Below are 17,224 nucleotides of genomic sequence, written 5' to 3'. Positions count from 1 at the left end.
GAAATGGCAATCTACTCCAGTATTCTTGCCTGGAGAATTCCATGGACAGAGGAGTCTGGCAGGCTATAGTCCATACAGTCCATGGGGTCCCAAAGAACAGAACCCTGACGGCGTTCTGTTACTGGCCTCTTCCATGCACTTCTGAGCCTGGGTATACTGACCCTGTGGCCAGTCCCAGAGCTGATCAGGTTGGAAGAATGTCCCCATTCATAAGAGGGAATCAATGAAAGATATGCTCCCTCCTTCCTCTGGACATTCTTGTATTTATGCTGATTTGGGGGAGTGATGAAGCCGTACTGCCACTGGTGTGAGGATAAGGACACACAAGGATGACAGAGTGGAGATGGGGAATGGACCTGTCTTCCTGAAAACATGCAGAAGCAGCTGAATCAATCAACCCAAGAGACATTTGTAATTCAGGACTTACAATTTTATGATACATGATATCTGCATACACATAAAGCCATTTGAGTTAGGGTATCTGTAAGTCAGGACTTACTATTTTGTGACACATACACACATGCTACATACACATATACACAAAAGTCATTAGAGTTAAGGTATCCATTACTTGCAGCTGATACAAACTAATTACCTGATGCAACTTTCAGGTCTTTGTTATTTGAAGAAGGAAAATGCCTGATTAACACACAAACACCCACACACCCTCCAAAATAGGAGCTTTCTGTACTGTTTGCTCATGTTCCTGTGAACCTAAACTAAAACTAAAAAACTAAGGTCTACTAATGTTTTAAAAAATACGCAGAAATTACACATTTTCATACATTGTATACTTTCTAGAATAGTTTTCACTCCTTGTCTGCCTGACAAAGTTCTGCCACATAATAGAAGCTGACTGTTCAAAAGACATTTCCTCAAAAAGATACTTATTATTTATCAAGTATCTGCCAGGTAGGTGCTAGGTTCATCAAGAACCAGGAAGGCAATATGAATGTGAATAATTTTTTTTCCAAGTTTTAAAGACTTCTACTTTTTCAGTGAAAAATTAGCAATTGAAGGCTATTTTCATACAATACCAGTTCATAGTGTGTTTTTACTTGAAAACCAGAGTGTTCCTGGGCACTCACAGGTGCATCCTCGGGGTTCCTAAGAATTTGTTTTTCTTTTCTCTCACAGTAAGAGCTTTTCTCCAATTACTGTCTCCCAAAGAGCAGCCATAAAATGAAATCCAATCTTGATGCAGGGAATTTGCATGTGGGAACTCTTTAGATGGGGCCTTATTTTAATGTGCGTCTGCTCACCACAGGATGAGGTTACCCTTGACACATTTCTTCATGCTGCCAGTTTGTACCAATAAGCATGCACATTGTTAGCACTCAGTTTGCTGGACTATGGTCATTTTTCATGGATCTGTATGCTGTGCTGGAGGAGGAGGAACTTAGACTTTAGAGGATGAGGTCTGACTCAATTCCTTCTGAGCTGTGTAACTCTGGGAATGTTCCCTAACAAAACTGGGACACAGTTTACACTCACATGAAATGAGAATGATCATATTCACTGTACACAGCTGTTGTATTCAATGAAATAAGACAGAAAGTATTGAGCAGAGAGGCTGGCACAAAGGTAGTGCTACTTAAGTGTGTTGAACAAATGAACCCACAACCTCCCCAGTAGGAGGCTAGTGAAACCCACAGCCAGGAGTGACGAGAGCAGACACTGCTGTGGTCTCAGCCCAGATCCTTTTCCACTGTGCACTGTTCTCTGATCAAACTCAGCTTCTGCAGTTCACATTGGTTCAACTGCCTGGTTGTTTGCAAGAATATGTTCTTATACCCTACTTCTGAGATGGCTTTGGGTGTTCTGTCTGCTGTGTTTGAAGTTTTAATCTTAAAAAAAAAAAAAAAATTCCTACTGCTTCAGCTAGAGAGAACTCAGCTATTGGAATCCCTGGTGTTATTTTTACTTCTCTCAGATATCGATATCAGAAGATAGTAAACAGCTCTTCAAAAAATGCAACTCAGTTTAAAGGTAAAAAGCTCAGTAAACACACCTTGCTTTTACATGAATGTCTTCCACAAATATCTGTAATTGGAGGCAAAAAGGAGGTTTAGAGATCTTTGCCTTTTGTTGGCAATGAAAATAGTATTTCCAGGGTTAGGCTATCTTCGGAAGACTCTTCGACATCACCGTGATGCCCCAAGACTACTTTTATTTCTTCGGTTTATTTGATAGTCCTTGATTGTAAAGCTGTCAATCTGCAGCAAAATACTGCTTTGCTAAGAATTTGCCATGTATCTCTTTTACCTGAGTATCATGGTCAAAACTTGTCTCCAGGCAAAGGGTGACAGAACATATCATTTGTTCACCAAACAGAAATTTAGCACATACTAGGTTTCCAGATATTGTGCTGCTGCTAAGTCACTTCAATCGTGTCCGACTCTGTGCAACCCCATAGACAGCAGCCCACCAGGCTCCCCCGTCCCTGGGATTCTCCAGGCAAGAACACTGGAGTGGGTTGCCACTTTCCTTCTCCAGGGCATGAAAGTGAAAAGTAAAAGTGAAGTCGCTCAGTCGTGTCCAACTCTTAGTGACCTCACAGACTGCAGCCTACCAGGCTCCTCCATCCATGGGATTTTCCAGGCAAGAGTACTGGAGTGGGGTGCCATTGCCTTCTCCGAGATATTGTGCTAGGTGATGGGAATACAGTGGTGACTAAGACAATGATGGTCCCTCCTTTTACAAAGCTTATACTATTTATGCCTTTATAATGAATTGATACAAAAATTCTATTTTACTGGGATGATGAAAAAATTAAGTAAGTTACTGTATTTAACAAGTGTCTCCACTATAAGTGCCAGGGGTTACCTTACCCTAGGCAAGAGGCTTCCCAGAGCATCCCTAAAGAAAGGATTAACTGAGAGTGACTGCAAACATACCTCTCAATGAATGTAGCTCCAGTTACCAGGATGCCATTGAGACCACTGGAAGGAGAGTAGTTTACATGATTAAATATGCATTTTAGGAGGACCACTCTGGAAGCAGTGAGGGGAAGGACTGGGAAGGATGCAAAACTGGAAGTCTGCACTGTGCCAGTAGGAAGTGAACGGAGTCTAAACTAAGAAAATTGCCATAGGTAGAAAGAGAAAGGAGAAGGGTTCAAAGATATTTATAAGACAGAAATAAGAGGACTTCTGGGGAAGGCAATGGCAACCCACTCCAGTATTCTTGCCTGGGAAATCCCACTGATGGAGGAGACTGGTGGGCTGACGTCTATGGGGTCGCACAGAGTCAGACACGACTGACGTGACTTTAGCAGCAGCAAGAGGACTTCAGTGTTTTTCTTTTTTTTTTTATGTTGAGGTAAAGAAATGAAAGACATGAAAACTGTGGTAGGAGTTTATGGCTCCAGTGACTAGGTGAGCGGTGCTCTCCACCATGTTCTGGGTTTAGGGTTATGAGTGGATGACAAGCGTCGTGAAAAAGATAAGAGATTCAGGCCAGATTTCAGATGTGATGATCAGTCTGCTCGCTACCAGCCATATAAATCATGAACTTTTGCAAAGAAAATGTGTGAACCACAAAAACCACACTTGGCTACTTTAAAGAAATAACCAGTGAATAAAATATTAATACATTAAAGCATTTAATTTGCTATTAAGGTTTTGCTCTACAGTAATAATATAAAGAAACCAAATGATGCTATTTCCTCTAGATACGGAGGTTATTTACAGGTCTCAGTCCTAACCCTGTCTTAATGCTGCTTCCCCTGGTGCTCGCCATGGTGTCTGGCACACAGGAGTGGGGGCAGCTGCTTGGAGCTCCGCTGCATGTTTCTCCAATACTCATGCTTTAGTAAACAAACAAAAATATACACTAGAGATGTCCACAGAAACTAATTCATAGAGTGTTAATATATTTAGCTAATTATAAATTATGTCATGCAGTTAGCAATTTTCTTTTTTTTTTTTGGTCAGAGGGGAAACATTCTTACTGGGTAGGTAGGTAGATTAAAACAGATCCTTCTCCTCATAATTAATGCCATTAAGATTTGGGTGGGGGTATTCCAGAGAGGAATAACAAATTAATCTAGATGAGAAGTAGGGAGAAAAAGACATGTATATATACACATATGTATATAATTTTAATAATATATTTCTATATGATATCTAATATACAGAAACAGATACATGAGACAAACCATAATATACCAATAATCTCCTTCTATAAACACTGAGATACAGTAAAATTCTGCTTAAAAAAAAAAACCAGAAAACAGCACAAATTGCTCTTTCTTGATTAAAAACATGATTAATCTCCCCCAGAATACAGCTGAAACAATATGGAGATACTATTTTTATCTATAAGACTGGCAAAAATCTAAAACTTTGATTGTAAGGAAAACAGGCAATTATATTGCTGGGGAAAGTCCAGGTTAGTATAACATATTAAGAACATTTTGTCATTGCCTATCAAAAGTGTCAAATACATATGCCCTTTGATGCAGCAGTTTAATTTCTAGGGATTTATCCTGTGGATATATACTCAAGAAAGCAAGATGAAGTATGCACCAGATTTTTCATTGCAGAATTGTTATAATTAAAAAAGAATGGAAAGAAGTGACCATGGGTGGGAAGGAGGAGGACACTAAATAAAAAAATATACATTGAATAAAAATCTTTAAAAAGTATCAAATAAACTTACATTATTTGAAATGCCTTTTTAAAGAAAAAAATACAAAGTTTCAAATAAAAATTAGCTATGTAAGTGAATAATTATTTAGAATGAGAATAGAACATTTACAACAAATACTGGAGGCTTAGAAATGTAGGTTTTTGTTTATTTCTTTTCCCTGAGGCATCTTAAGGCAATTGAGTAAAGTGAGATCACAATACAATCCTTGGTAACCCTGATCTCTCATAAGGCCCTGTGGAGTAAGGGGGACTGACGTAAAAGCTTCATTAGCTTGCAGATTACAGGAAATCTACATGTAAATCTGGGTATCTCGATGCATACACTCAAAATAATTTCTAGTTGCCATAAGTTTACTTAATTTCTCAATATACATTTTAATTTATTTTTAAAAATGTGCCAGTGTAGATCAGAACTGTCAGGTATGCCTTAAACAGGTTTGCCTTAAGTTTGCCATATCTATAACAAATCTTTTTGACATCACAAGCAATATATTTAGTATTAATATTAAGCACGATATTAATATTATGTAATTTTAATTAACATTGTGTTTTTATGTCATTTTTATTAATAGTAAAATACCTAATGCATGTTCAACATTATATTTCAAAGTATTTAAAAGATATTGGATAATCACGGAAAAATACTATTGTCCAGCCCATTAAAAAAAACAAAACAAAAAAAAGATCAATGCTTTCTTGCTCAAGGACTGATACGCCTGTGTTCAGTTACTTTAAACTAGCTTTGCCTGAAAAGCATTTCTCATGTGATGAGGAAAAGATATTTTATTTAATACATTTTGAAATGAAGACTCTAACCTCTAATAAATGCCTAGGCATCTAGGCATTAAAATGAAATTCAATGGTAAATCAAAGCTAAACAAAAATTGCATTTCCTCAAACTTTTTAGCTTCAAGGTAAGGTTTTACAAAGTAGTATAAAAAGGAAGTTTAATATATGATAGCTGACAATTTCAAACTAATCCCTAACTCTACTTGCTTTTTCTTTTCTGAACCGCTAAAGCAAAGTCCAATAGACAGCAGAAGATGAATCTCAGGTCCAGTACAAGCTTTTCAAGCCTAATCAAATGGGTGTAAAAAGATATATAAAAAGATGAAAGTGCTCTGCTTTTACATATGGCAAAATAAATCGGTGAAAAGCTGAAAAAAAGAAGTGAGATGTTCCGTAGGGGCAGGTTAAGTCTGATGCTAATGCTTACTTAAAATGGTGACAGTCTGGAGTGGTGAAGCCTTGCTGGGCTGCTTTAATTTCTCCCTGGAATAGCTCTCTCCCAACCTTCTGCAGCACATCAAAGTCTCAGGAGCTCAATTAAAATTGGATTATATTGAAATGCTCTATCTATGGGAACTGTGTGCTCACTAACACTTTTCTCTCAGTAATACTCCAGATGACAGTTGCCCATCCCAATTTAAACAGTTGTCATAGAGACGGGGAACTAAAGCAGCAGAAACTAACACAAAGGAAAGGTAAGGGCTAAGACTTCTGTGAATGAGGAGCTTGCTTTTTTCAGCAACGCTGTTTATTATACCAAGGACAAAGTACAAGAGACACAAACAGTGGTCCATTTTGTGTCTTGAATGTGAATGGATGATAACTAATGGTAGCACTAAGATTATGTCAACACACATAGCCAAGTGTTTTCTATTTGGGCATGTTCTGTTTCTACTAGAAATTAAAATCAACTGTTCTTCAAAGTGGAAAGCAGCTATCAGATACTGTGACAGTAAAGAGACTACGGCTATCAAGCCTATAAAGATGCCAATATCTACTTCTTAATTGCAGGTAAAATCCAGAAAGAATTATTTCTTAGCTAAAGATTTGTTTTCCTTTCAACAATACAGTTTTAAAAGTTTAAATTTGGGGTTAAAAATGATAAAGCATGACTTGCATGCATGCATGTTTCAAACGTATACCAATTTCTAATAAATCCAGTTAACTTTAAAAGGGGTCCTAATACTGACGAAAAAAAATTTCTAAATTTGATTCTGTAACTTATTTCTGGTTTTAATTAGCAGGTATTCTATAATCTTCTATAATTTCTCTTCCTGGCATCAGAGTTTATCAACATGGGTGGAAAATTCTGTCAGCTCCCTAAAAGCCCAAGAATGAAGATAGCTTAAATTTCTGGCAGTTCTAAAGAGCAGTGTATTTGAGAGTGTAGGCTGCTACTAATGACACTATGTTCTCATGTAGATGGCATGTCTCTGGCACTAGGAAAACTCTTAACCTTTCTTGTAATTGGCTTATCGCAAGTCCCAAGGTTGTTTTCCAACCACTGTGCGGATCACCATGGAAATAAACCGACTATTGCGATTTTAGAGAGTACTGTGTTTTGTTTTGTTTTTTTCTTTTAAGATCTCAATACCTGGGATTCTTTTTCTCTTGGGAAGACTCTGTTAGGATTTTGAAGCAGCAACAAGGCAGAGTGCACAAAGAGCAGGCCAAGTGGGAAGGAAACAAAAATGTGTCAGAAAATCTAAAAACCGCGCAGATCAAAATTTGTCAAAACAAGGCCCTGGTTTAAACCAACAAGGAGGGCCCCTACAGCTTGGGCCTTGACAAAGCACAGACTTTTTATTTATTTATTTATTTATTTATTTATTTTTAGCCCAGCTGTAGAAAACACCATCTAATGAACCTGTCTGGGGCGGCTGTCCCCATCCTGTCAGGCATGTCAGGAAATGACAAGCACTGGGGACAGGCCGCCGCCAGTCATAGACAGGCCTGCCAGCTGGAGAGTTCAGCCCCAATCTAATCACACCACCAGAAAATAACTTTCACGCTTTCAGCCTGACAGGATGGACTCGAGGAAAAAAAAAAAAAAATTAGGGCTGGAAACAATGCTTTTTGTTTCCATTAAATATCATTTTTATGCAGTAATTAAAAGGAAATTTCCTAACACACACAATGCATGTTACTTTGTATTAATGCAACAAAATGCAAATGTCATTATTAGAAATGGATATAAAGGTTACTTTGCTAATATGGACACAGAAAAAGAAAGTGAGAGCACCTCCATCTCTTGTCATACCGAGGCTATATTGTATTGGAAATTTAACATTGTTTTCAACTTGGTTCATTGATATCATAATCAGTTATCTTCAAAGAGTTTTCTTGTAGAGATCATTGGGGAACACTGGTGTTGATTTTATTTCTTGTGTTTTGAAAACCAGTATGTATGAACCTGGGTCTCCTGCATTGCAGGCAGATTCTTCATCAACTGAGCCGCCAGGGAAGCCCATGCATGAAGAGAGTAGCAGGATAAAACTATTTTCCAATGGCACATTTACTGCATTTGTGATGCTGGAAGTGTCATTATGAACAAACACGACCCAATGAGGACATTATGACTTGGCTTGTGTTTATATTGCACAACTTGACATAAGGGGCTAAAAAGTAAAGAGTTGTGGTAAAAATCAAAGTCTGATTAATTTCTGTGAATCAGATGGTCGTTTTAGCATCAGGTAGATCATCACTTAAGTATGTTCATTTTACACGTAACTATTGAAAGTAAAGTTACATGTAATACGTATAGGTCAACCCTTGGTTCATGATATGACCACATATAAATAAATGATTATATAATAAAATACACTTTACACTCAGTAGTGTTTTTCAGTCACATTTCCATAGGGTAACTGCAAGTATTCGCATCAAAACAAAAAAGGCTCTGTGTGTATTTATGGTCTGTAAATGCACAGAACAGGCTGAAAGTGCTATTCATTCTGATTGCTAAAAGTACACTCCCACTTATTTTTGAAGTCATGAGTCACAACATTCAATTTAATGGTCATAATATTACATGAAATATTAATATGTTTGAGATATGTTACTAAAAATGTCACTATTGAAAATACAAAGTTAGAATCTAATAACTGCCATGTACTAGTTTGGCTGATTCAGTCAACTTAAGTGACCTCTGTGAGCCAGTTTCCTCATCTATAAAATGGTGAAAATAACGTCTGCCTCATGGGATTGTTGGGGATTAGACAGTGGGCATAGGGTATCTAGCACAATGTCTGGAACACAGTGCATGACTAACAAAGTTGCTACAGCATTTTACTTAAGAGAATCCAAAGAGCAAACAATACAAAATTAGATTTTACTGTCTAAAAATAATACTCCCTATGGAGAGCAAATATGGGGCTGGATATTGATTCTACTGTATAAAAGACAAGTTTTTCCCAATCGCCCAGTCACACTGAAATCACAGTAAGTAAACAGAATGCAGCAACTGAGACAGGAATATGCCTAAACTATGGTTATCACTGCTACTCCCCGCAAACAACCATGAGAATCTCAATGAATACAAGAGAATAGGACTAAGCTATTTTGTTCTAAGATAACTGAGGTGAAGTGGGCATGCATTTAAAATGTCACATTTTCTTATACAAAATATATGTTTCTAACATATAATGACTTCACTCAAGCTTTTGTGTATAATTTTGTCGTTAGTTTGCTCAGTGCTGCGTTCCTGGTGCATTATTTAATTCATTTCAGTCATGTAGGAGTAAGGAGAGCTATGGCCTAATGACCTCAATTTTCACTTAAAGAAACAAATTTCCTTTTTGCAAACTAAGACAATTTTTCTCCTGTCAACCTTGTTTTAAAATATTAACCTTATTCCCATTATAGTAAATATTCATATTTGTCATCCAGGTTTGCTTACAATTGCAACTTTATCAAGTTATAAAATATTGCTCCTGCTCTTACTTTACCTATCCCAAAGAAAAGATGAAAAATAAACATTTTCAATGAATTATCTTTGCTACCTTGTAAATGTGCTTAAAAAGTCTTTTTTATTTTTGTTTGGCATCAACAAACATCAAGAAAGAGAGTAAAACAAGACAAATAGAATATGATATAGGTTTTCTTGATGATGACTAGATACAGTCTTTCTGGAAATCTATGGCCTGCCCTTCTGTTAAAAGCCATCATAATGGATGCACTTATTCTTGGAGTAAAATTACTGGATATATGAAATACTGAAAATTTGATAGGAAGTCTAAATTGAACATGATTAAATTACTATAATGCATCCATAAAACAATGTGGAATTCCTAGGAGAAAAGGAAGAGAACAGAACCATGGTGGAGTACAACTCGTATCTGTAATGTTTTGTTTCATAAAAATGATCAAAAGCAAATATGGCAGAATTTTACAGTATGTTAAAGGTAGACATCAGATACATGGCATTGATTATATTATTCTTTTTTTTTTCTGTTGATGTATTTCACAGTAAGATAATTTAAAATATTAACAAAATGAAAAATACTGAGAATATGCTTTTATATCTATCTCTCTAAAGATGTGCCAAACATTTTCACATGTTCAACTTTATTATTTCATCATAAAGTCACTGTGTGATGGGAGGGACAGAATTTCTACTTCCACTTTATCAGTGAGATGGAAAAGACTTAATGACGTTAGCCTACTTCCAACAAGGTCAAAAAGGCCTGAATGCTGGTGAAGCTGAGACTACAGCCTCAGAATTTCCATATAGAGCACATTCTCCCAAAAATATGGACAGGTTTTCTCAAATGTATTTCATTAATAATATTTTCAATTATTTCTATAATCATTTAATGTATATCCTGGTAAACATTCAATGATATGCTATACAAGGCACTAAAGCAAAGCAACTATATTAAAAGCAATAAAATTTAATAGACTTCGATAGTAACTCACTGATAAGCATTAATTTGTCTTAAATTTTTTTCTGAAACATGGTAGGACACCAAAAAATAAAAAGTAATAAATGTTGTGATTCAGCATACTACTAAATAAATTATGTCAATTTTAGTTATATACATGAAAATTTAAAAAATGGATCCATGTCAAGGATCAGAATACATTGTGCCCTTCCTTCATAATGCTGTCTGAATAAAAACCTTCTAATCATTCATCCAGGTGGTCTGTTCTCAAAACAGTACCTTGCCTGCTGATCAGGAACATCCAGATAAGTGCTTGCAATTGTACCTCTTCAACATTGTGTAAACAAGCCTTTATTGGGAAGACAGTTGTTTTCTACTTTTCCATAATATATAAACCAATACGTTCAATTATAAAATTCACATTAGACACACTAATTAATGCTATTTTTAATAATGTGAAATAAAATTCAAGTGATATACTATGACATTTATGTTTTCCTTGGAAAATGTTTGGCTTAACTGGGTTTGCTAAGAAAGACAAACTCAAGGTTGAAATAAAGGAATTTAAAAATGACAATATGATTCAATGACATGGACCTTAATACAGAATTTACTCTAATTGGAATAAATAATCTGTGAATGTGTTGAGGATGGTCCTGTAAGTGGAGCTCATAGGAAACACTGATAGGCACTTGTGGGAGCGGAAGAAGTGAGTCATAGGAGATGGGAGGAGGGAGGAGCTCTGGGGGCATTCTCTGTACCCCTTTCCTCATTCACATGACATTGCTCAATGCTGATTGGCTGTTTGGAACATAACGGAAGGATTTGATTTGTTCCTTTGGAGCACAGTCAAAAAGAGAAGGATCTTCCTCTCTTTTAACCTCTAGCACAGTTCTTCCTGATGGACCCTGAGTCAGCTCCAACTGTGGTACAGACCTAGAGGGAGCACCTGGAGCGCTGGAGTCTCCTCTCTGCCATGCCTCAAGGAAAGAGCTCTCATTAAAGACATCCTACCAATTAGCTTCATAGGGTGATTATCAATCTTCTAGGAATTAATACAGCAAAAGAGTACTGAGGAAACAATGAATATTAAAACATTACCATGGAATGTGATGAAAAGAGGCTGGCAATATAAGTTCTTAGTTTTAAATGTTTTCATCTAACAGAAAAAGAAAATACACGAATCAAGGATTCATTTTAATTTCAAATAAAGAACATATCAAAGGAAAAAACAGAAAGAAATAAAGTTAAAATAAAAATAAAATCAATATAAAGAGGTAAAAATCTTGAAAGTCTAAAAATGGTTTTTGGGAAAAAAAAGTGAAAAGACACAGCACTTGGTAAGTATCTTTAAAATAGAGGGAGAAAAGAGTACACAAATCTAAAAAGTAGGGTTGTAACAATGGATATAAGAAGATGCTTACAATTGAAAATCAATACTCTGAAAAACTATATTTTAAAATAATTTCTATTTTACAATGTTGAGCAACTCCCAGGAGAGGTAAATATTGCTTGGATAGTAACTAACGGTGTCCCCATCTGGAGGGGTTTCTTCCACTGTGAGTTTCCACTTCAAGTTACTGTCTCTCAAACCTGAGGGTCCAGCCCAGACCTCCCCCAAGGCACAGAGCCATTGCCCGGTGATCCCTTCAGCGGAGTGTCTCACAGGAAACTCAATGCAACATGTCCCACATGAAACTTAGTGAAAGTGAAAACTGAAGGTGTTAGTTACTCAGTTGTGTCTGACTTTTTGCGACCCCATGGACTGTAGCCTGCCAGGCTCCTCTGTCCATGGGACTGCCCAGGTAAGAATATTGGAGTGGCTTGCTATTTCCTTGCTCCAGGGGATCTTCTTGACCCAGGGGTCAAACTTGGGTCTCCTGCAGTGCAAGCAGATTCTTTACCGTCTGAGCCACCAGGGAAACCTATTTTCCTTAAAACTTGCTCGTCTTTCTTAAGAAAAGTAAGCTTAAATGACTGATCATTCTGAAGTCAAGAATGAAATTCTGTGAAAATTAACTTTGTACTTTATGAGTTAGGTGATTACATTCAAAATACCTAAATTCTTGAAGGCTTATATTTCTTATCTATCAAATAGTGAAAATAAGATAAAAATTCACAGAGACATTATGATGAATAAATAAAACAATGACTAGGAAAATCTCTAGCATGGTGCTTTTGTGCGACATAATTGCTCAGAAAAAGTGGTAATTATTATAGTAGTAAAGTTCCTGTTATTATCTTAATGGGTGGCACTATCATTCATGAAATAATCAAAGCTGAAAATCTGGAACTTATCGGTAAATGTTTTTGTTACTTTAATCCCTATCTCCAACTGATGACTAAACAATGTTGATTCTAGCTTCAAGTGAAAGTCGCTCAGTGGTGTCAGACTCTTTGCCACCCCATGGACTATAGCCTGCCAGGTTCCTCTTTCTGTGTAATTCTCCAGGCAAGATTACTGGAGTGGGTAGCCATTCCCTTCTCCGGGGGATCTTCCCAACCTAGGGATTGAACCCAGGTCTCCCACATTGCAGGCTGATTCTTTAACATTTGAGCCACCAGGGAAGCCCTCCAAACAGTTCACAAATCTGCCCTTTCCGCTCCATTTCCAGGTCTAAAGCCCTCACTTGGCCTACAGCAAGTCTCTTAACTGGATCTGGAATCTGTTTTGATCCATGGGGTACCCTGTAAATTATATGTATGGTGTACTCACTTTTCCCCAGTCACGGCTGATTAAGACCAGGGTGAACACCTGTTTCAGACACTAGACAATCAGATTCCCTCTCCTTGAAATTTGAAGCTGGAATTTTAGTTTGTATTGGAGCAGAAATAAATTGTAGGGAGCCAGTGAGGCTTCTTCGGGGTTTTGAGCAGGGAGATTTAGGGAAATCTAATCAGTGGAGAGAAATAACCACAGAGCAGAAGCAGAGACAAGAGACCACATGGCCAAAAAAGGGAAAAATCTAGATTCTCCAAATCTAGAAATTTAGGTTTTCCAACTCTCAGTTCCAGTCTCCCATCAAGCTCCAGCTGTACTTGTCACTGGATGTAATAAATCACCCCTAACTGCTTAAAATAAGCGCTCTTTTAATATAAGCTGGTTTGAGTTCTATTTCCTGCAGTCAAATGATTCCTGAAAGTTCATACTTGTGATAATAATGGAATCAAGATTAGAACTTGCACCTGGCACTTGGCTGCTTAAATCTATCAGATTCTATTTTCTCCTGTAGGGTTCTTGACTAAGAAAACACACAAAAATAATACTAATCAGGTACAAAGCTAAGAACTTTAAAATAATTAATAGCTGACACTACCCTCTGTCACTGCATGGCTATTCTGGCAAGAGTTGGATTGAAGAATTTACTATTGATCTGAATCCAAAGCAAGGCTTCCACCACCCAGCATGAAAAGAAATTTGGGGGTATAGAGACCTGGATAGCTCTGTGGGGAAAAGCGGCTGGGCTTCAAAAGAGACCTATCTCAACTTGATGATTTTACAGAACAAGGTAGAAGAAAGCAGGCTGGTTAGCCTATCTTGAGAGATCAGTTCTGTCCAGATGTGTTTACCTAATGGGAGCCCTGACAATTTAACATTATACTGATCCTACCAGTAGTGAATTTTTATGGGTCACTGAATACTGCGAATTCTGGAAAATCAGAGTAGAAATTTCTTTCCCATGGGAACAAAAACAAGCAGTAGTTTCTTCTCTATGGACAAAGCAGAGATGTGAGGAAATAAAAGGATCTCACCTCAACAGAAGTCTCAGCAGTAAAAATTGTCCAGACAGAAATGGTATGGGCTATGGTATGTCATAAATAAATCGTGAGTTTCAAGAGCAGCCTCTCCAACTGAGGCAATAAAAACATGCTGAAACCTCCAATGGATTTTACTCTGGTTTAAGAGAGAGGAGACTTGTGAGAAGTGTGAAGACTGTGTTAACTTCCCCTGCAGGGTCAAGAAGGAAAGACGGTCAGGATGAAAGTAAAAAACAACCATAGTGGAAAGCGGGAAGACCAATTCCTGGAGCTATTGGGGAAAAGGATGGTGGTCACTTGGGTGGTGTCCCTTAGAGTCTGGTGGTCAGGATGCCCCAGGTTTATCTGCATCTGTGCTCCTGTAACCCCAGATAGTCTTATCTGCTCCTCGTTACTGTCACCACTAGCAGATCCCCTCCTCTTGGACCCTTATTCTATTAAATGCCCCTGTCCTCAGTGCCACCAGAGCTAAGCGGAAGAAACATTTCAATCTGACTGGCACAGGGACAGACATGCTGCCTGATGCATTCTTACCACTGGAGCATTGGTTCACTTGGTGATTTTATCACTGAAGCATAGTTGTACATGGCAACTGTATCACCATGAGGCACTTTAGGCTTGCCTTCTTACCTAAACAAATCAACAGATAACATTAGGCTTCCTAAAGTATACTGACTCTTGTCTACATTATACTGAGTGCTATTTTCAGACTTTTGCTTACATTATCTTTAAAAATAAATGAAACTAACATCTTATTCATATATACCTAGGAAATTAAAAGGTAAATGAGATAACATTATTATCAAAAGCATTTCTATATAACTATTTGGGGATGCCAATGTGATAAGCATTATATAAAGTCAATTAGAGACTTGAATGATCTTACCTTTAAAAGACTATCAGTTGAAATATAAAATTAGAATGAACTCATAGGTGCAAACAACTGACTGCAACTAAAGTCCTAACTGATATGACAGTAAGGAGTGTCATTTTGTGCACTAGGAAGCAGTCTAAAATTTTGAAATCTGGGTAATGTGAGACCATGAGAAAATATCTACATTTCCCTCCCCAAAAGATTGGATTCAGAAACAGTTTATAATAGAAGGAAAAAAGAGGCCTTAATAAATAAGGGAAGTTTGAATTCTAAAATAAAGAAAGGAAAAGACATTTAGGCATAACAGCTTGGCAGGCAATTTGAAAGGCTAAGTAGAGTTGTCCTGGTAATTTGTAGATGTTTACTTCTTGTCTCCGTAACGGAGCATCAAAATGTGCTAAGGGTGGGAGAGGAGCCAAGTCTACTTCTTTTGCCATCCTCTCTGCTTGATTTGGGCCAATGGCTTGTCTCTTACAGTCATCTGAGGGGCAGCATGTGCGGTGGAAAGGGTCAGGCGCTATGAACTGGCCCACAAAACTCCTCCCCCAATGGCAGGTTCCAGGCGCCATTCTCCCTGACCCAAACTCTATCAATAGCTGGATCATGTGACCAGTGCTGACTGGCAGGGAAACCATGTGTGCTCACACCGACTGGGCATTTGTACATGAAAAATACTATGCTGTTTTTTATGCTTCTCACAAAGCTGCAGGGGTGTGTTTTTCTCTACATTTAATAAGTAATAACCATTCTACCCATCATCTGACATAATCATGACTAATGCTTCCTGTCTTCCCTAAATTGAGGAACTTGAATCAACACAGGAGTCAGAGTTAAGAATGCCTGTCGTATAGCATCTCTCTCACTAAGACAAGGACGCGTAGAGCCTAGTGGTATGGTGGAAAAGCGTGGACTCGGGCATTAAATAAACTTCAGTTCCACTTGTGATTCTGTCATTTCACTGCTTTTGTGCTTTTCAGAAAGTAATTTGGACTCTCAAGGTCTATTTCCACATCTGTAAAACAGGGATTAAAAAAATACTGATATTTTAGGACTGTATAAGAAATAAATAAATATAATAAAGTGCCCTATATTTTGCTCTTTCCTTATCTCCATGTACCATCAATATAAGTAAGGGAATGGTGTTGTGTTTAATAAATTTGATTCATATGCTACATGAAAAGAGCACTATCTTCCCAACCAAGCAGGCCACTTCATGAAGGCAGGTTCTTTACAGCCAGGACTGAATAAAGGTAACTCTTAGATAATAAATTGGGATGTACAAATCAGCATTCTAATGTTACTGTTAAATGTTAAGTAATCAAAAGGTTAATATTAAATTTTGACATGAGGAAGTCAAAGCTCAGTCATGTATAAGGAAAAATAGTATAAAAGTATAATATAATATTCATATATACACAATATATATTGTATGTATAAATATATTATATATATGTAATATAATTATAATATGATGATATTATGACATAGTATAATAAAAAGTATAATAGTATAAATAGCATAAAAGTACTCGAGGAATTCCCTGGTGGTCCAGTGGTTAGGACTCAGTACTTTCACTGCTGTGGCCCGGGTTCAATTCCTGGTCAGGGAACTAAAGTTCCCCAAGCTGTGCAGTGTGGCCTAAATAAATAAATAAAAGTACTTGATTGCGATTGTTTGAGAATTTGATTTCATTCAAATTCAACAAATATTTATTTGGATTCTTATTAGATTTCATCTGTTCTGGAGCCAAGAAAACTTGGATAAAAATTAAGTGTATGGGGATTTCAGAGAGAAACAGATACATTTAATGGTTTTGGGGAAAACTTCTTATTAAAGATGATACTTGATATGGGCTTTTTAAAATGTGGAAAAGGGATGGAGGATGGAATTCAGCAGCCTATAAAGGTAGGAGAGGCTTCTAATGTCAGGTTGAAAAATGTCAAACTAATTAAAATTGGAAACAAGGCCTTGGTGATTAGAAGAATGGTTTCTTTTAACATCAGGAAGTGAAAAGAAAATTTAGGAAGAAAAAGATGCATTTGGTTTGGGGTAAGCAAGACATCCTGAGAGGACTCCCTAGGAGAGCAGGCAGCTAAGACTATGGAGCAACAGCAAGAAGACAAGACGAGGAGATGTCTGGCATTATCTACACAAAAAGAGCTGAAAGTACAGAAAGGGACTCGGTCTCTAGGCTAAAGGATGAAGGGGACTGAAAGGATGCACCTCTGGAGATGAGACAGTCTATATTAAGGTCACAGCGGAAAGAA

General features: G+C 37.3%; 1 protein-coding gene and 1 non-coding gene across 8 annotated transcripts in view; one reads left to right on the top strand and one right to left on the bottom strand.

Annotated features, from left to right (window-relative positions):
* Nucleotides 1-17,224, bottom strand: part of NBEA (neurobeachin) — a 642,892-nt gene that overhangs the window by 135,949 nt on the left and 489,719 nt on the right. The gene's annotated exons all lie outside the window — the stretch shown is intronic.
* TRNAE-UUC (transfer RNA glutamic acid (anticodon UUC)) lies at nt 16,495-16,566 on the top strand. The gene has a single exon. It is a non-coding gene; the product is annotated as a tRNA-Glu (tRNA).

Source organism: Odocoileus virginianus, chromosome 8, assembly GCF_023699985.2.
Source record: "Odocoileus virginianus isolate 20LAN1187 ecotype Illinois chromosome 8, Ovbor_1.2, whole genome shotgun sequence".
NCBI classification, from domain to species: Eukaryota; Metazoa; Chordata; class Mammalia; order Artiodactyla; family Cervidae; genus Odocoileus; species Odocoileus virginianus.
This window is presented reverse-complemented; position numbering and strand designations above follow the sequence as displayed.